Below are 4030 nucleotides of genomic sequence, written 5' to 3'. Positions count from 1 at the left end.
ACTGCACTTTCTCTTTTTGGATTAGTGCATAGTTTGTTTCTGTGGAAATTAAAGACTTTGCATCCATAAACTGTTAGCTTGCCTTCTTGTACTAACACAGATCCAGCTCTTTGCTTGGATCCATCCACCTAAACTGTTCCTTTCTATTCAGTACCAGATTTACAGTGGCACCCTGGAGCTGGGCCCATGCTCAGAAGGGGCCCTGACCTGCTCCGCTTGCACTGCGCCCTGAGATGCCGTCAGCTTGCTGGCTTCCCCTGCCCACCGCTTGCTCCTCTCAGCTGGCTCAGGGCTCGTCTCCATCCTCTGGCCCCACCCACTGGCTCCTCTCTGCCCCCTGGCTGGACCCCAGTGCACCTCCGGCTCAGGGCAGTCTGCTTCCCACCACCTATGGGGCCCCGGCCTGTATCCCCAGAGCTGAGCCACCTGGGACTGGTGCAGAAGCCTGGCCAGTCTTGACCAGTTTGCAGGGTTGGGGAGTGAGGGGGCTTGGCTGGGTCCCCCCAGACAGGAGGAAGCCCACTCCCAAGGGGCTGGAGCGATTTCCCCACCCTGGAACGAGCCCTGGCTGCGCTGCTGGCAGATACAGTCACCTCCCAGCAGGGCTGGTGAGTGTGGCTGGGAGGCAAGGCATAGGGGAGTGGGTCTCTGGGGAGCCTGGGGGGTGCTGGGCTGTGAGGAGGCGGGGAAGGTCTGTTTGTGTTGGGGCACTAGGGAGTGGGGGTTCTGTGTGGGGTGCTGGGCAATTGTAGTGTGGCTGTGGGCAGGGTTGGGCAGGGGTGGTATTGTGCAGGGTGCTGTGCATTTGTGGAAGGGGTCTGGTGGGGGGCACTGGGCATAATAGGTTCTGGGGGGCCCTGGCCATAGGGAGTTGGGGGGAGGGGTGTTTGCAGAAGTGCCAACTTCCCCGGGGGTGTTTGACCCCCCACTCCACCCCAGGCCCCGCTCCCACTCCACCCTTTCTCCCAAGGCCCCTCCCCATGACTGCCCCACCTCCACCCAGCCTCTTCCTGCCCCATTCCACACACTCTCTCGAGCGCCTCTGCCCTTGCTCTGCCTCTTCCTGCGCCTGCTCCTCCCCCCGCCCCCCCAGTGCTTCCTGCCTGCCACTGAACAGCTGATCAGTGGGGTGGGCAGGAGGCGCTGGGGGTGAGGAGGAGGAGCTGATCGGTGGGGCTGCCCGTGGGTGCTCAGCACATACTATATTTTTTTTCTGTGGGTGCTCCAGCCCCGGAGCATCCATGGAGTTGTTACTGATGGGGTGTTGGGCAGGGGTGCTGTGTGGCGTGGCCTGGGCCTGCCCCCGAGGGCAAAGGGCACGCTGACAGCATAGGATTGAGCGGGCCACTGTGCGTCGGCAACTGCCGGTTTATAGACAGTGCCCTTCACTGGGCAGGGTGAAGTGGGGCCACCCCTGCCATGCCATGCCCCATTGCCCCTGGCTGGCCCCTCGCTCTGGGGACCGACCTCCCCACGCTATGCTCCATTGCCTCCAGGGGGCCCACAAATGTTTGGCGCTGGGCCCACATTAAAGGATTAATCTGGCCCTGTGTGTATTTAAATCATTATATGGCACTGTGCCTACACTGGCAATTAATTGCTTCATTTTAGTGAAGACCTGGAGGGAGTATCTGAATATTTCTGCTGTGTGCCACTAATCAGTCTTCACAATTCCAGCTATATATATATATATATATATATATATATATATATATACACTTTCCTTTTTAAGCAAAAACATACAAAATCTGGCCAAGAGCTGCAGAAATCTACTTCCATAGTCTCATTTTTCAGTAAGTTGAAAGCACAAGTTAATATATAGCATGACATCCAGGCAAAAGAAAACCAATTCTAGTAACAGTGGGCACGGGTTTTAAAAAAAAAAAAAGCCTTCAAGCAATCCCTTAACTATGGGCTCTCAGTTGTGGAATGTGTGTAGCACTAATTTAGAGCACATGCAAGCACATTGAACAGAAGCAAGAGCAGAAGTAACTGTTTTGAGCTCCACAACACTCCATTGTTTACAGATGGCCAGTGTATGAGTTGACCATGACTGTAAAATTATACAATATCGAGGTGTAAATTTCTGCAGTTATGCTATTAGTGGTCTGATAGCAAATTGCTATGTTTTTCTTTCTGTATGAAGTTGTGGGGTTGTTTTTTTGTTTTTCCTGGACTATCTGATGTCCCAATTTGAATTTCTCCTAACATCTCCCATGTCTGTAGAGTCCACATCAAGGGTTAGCTTTTTGTGTGTGGATATTTTGAGACTCCTTTTTGTGGAGCCATCTTTTGTGGAGGTATATCAAGTAGAAGTTTTGCCTTGAGCTAGGTTTTATAATAAATTGCTAAACTTTTCTTCCCTCTACAGTACAGCTCAGACTAAAGAGGGGACAGGGGTATAGCATGCCAGCTCCTCTTCTTCTCCAGAATTTCAGTTTTCACTAAACATATCCAGGCTGCAAAGAAAATCTTGTAAAGTGTCACCTGAATGTAACTGGTGCAGTGATGTCTACCTGAATTTGCGGAGACCCTGAAAGATTAGCTCTGATTGAAATTAGCTGCCCCAATCATTTAATTTGGTGTTAACTCAGATTCCAATTTTAAGTATCACTTTGTCACTACTTATGAAAGTAGGGAAGAAAGAAGAATTATATTTCAAGAACTATACCAGGGATTCTCAACCCCGCCCATCCCGTATTACTACCTCTGAGGGACATCCAGGGTGGAAAAAGTTAAGAACCACTGATTAACATAATCTACTCTGAGTGACAGCTCATTCTGGGTCCAGGAGTGAGTGGGTTTGTGAAGGTCTTGATTATTTTTCTCTAATCAGGAGGGGACAAAGCCCATGAAGCCCAGTAGGGCATTTGAGCATCACGAAGGAGCTTCACACAGCCAATCATCCAAATCCCGATGACATGGAGCCAAGCCCTAGAAGCCCAGCAGAGCTCTGCTGACCCCAGAAATCATACATGATTGTATTTTGAACATCTACATAATCTATTGAGAATCACATGATTTTTTTGGCATATTACTGGATGCAGCTTATCTTGAGGATGCCATTTGGGAGACTACCACTGTCTTCCCCCCCCCCCTCCAATTTGACCTTAACCCACTATGTCCAAGTGCAAGTCATAGGGAGCATATGACTATGAATATTGAATACCTAATCTAAGTAAATGTAGAGAGAGGCAGACTTGAGAAAAGAGTGTCAGAATGTTCATGCTACTTTTTAATAAGTAGCTGATTTTTTCTTTTTTTGCAAAGCATGAAGGAAGGAGTTGTTATCAATCTGTAGCTGATGCAACATTTAGGGGCATAACTATTATTCTGGATTTTTTCCAGAGCAAAGTAACTCTCTTTATTTTCAGATAAACATACTTTCTAAATTTGGAGTCTGATGTTCACTTGGTGAGGGAATTACCATTATCAGAAAGTGTTTCCCCAAGATGTGACTGAACCACTGTATTTCAGGTGCACTGAACTTTATGATTTTCCAAATGTGGAAAACTTGGCTGCATACTTGGTAGGAGTGAGGTTTCTGTACCTATACTTGCCTGGGGTGTGTGTGTGCAGGGAAGGGGAGGTGGGGAGAGAGGGAACCTGACTTAAGATGGAAAAGAGAAAATAAAATAAACACTGATTATGTATGTATTAGGGCCAGCCTTAGAGTCACAGGCTCTGGGCAGGCCAGGAGAGATCATAGAAAATTAGGGTTGGAAGAGACCTCAGGAGGTCCTCTAGTCCAACCCCCTGCTCAAAGCAGGACCAACCCCTACTAAATCATTCCAGCTAGGGATTTGTCAAGCCAGGCCTTAAAAACCTCTAAGGGTGGAGGTTCCACCACCTCCCTAGGGAACCCATTACAGTGCATCACCCCCACTCTAGTGAAATAGTGTTTCCTAATATCCAACCTAGACCTCCCCCACTGCAATTTGAGACCATTGCTTCTTGATCTGTCATCTGCCATCACTGAGAACAGCTTAGCTCCATCCTCCTTTGGAACCCCCTTTCCGGTAGTTGAAGG

General features: G+C 49.0%; 1 non-coding gene across 1 annotated transcript; it reads left to right on the top strand.

Moving 5' to 3' along the window:
• The first annotated feature begins 3403 nt into the window (after window positions 1-3403).
• Window positions 3404-3559, top strand: LOC123372083. The gene has a single exon (XR_006580084.1). It is a non-coding gene; the product is annotated as a U1 spliceosomal RNA (small nuclear RNA).
• The last annotated feature ends 471 nt before the right edge of the window (window positions 3560-4030 follow it).

Source organism: Mauremys mutica, chromosome 5 (genome assembly GCF_020497125.1).
Source record: "Mauremys mutica isolate MM-2020 ecotype Southern chromosome 5, ASM2049712v1, whole genome shotgun sequence".
In the NCBI taxonomy this organism is placed as follows: domain Eukaryota; kingdom Metazoa; phylum Chordata; order Testudines; family Geoemydidae; genus Mauremys; species Mauremys mutica.
This window is presented reverse-complemented; position numbering and strand designations above follow the sequence as displayed.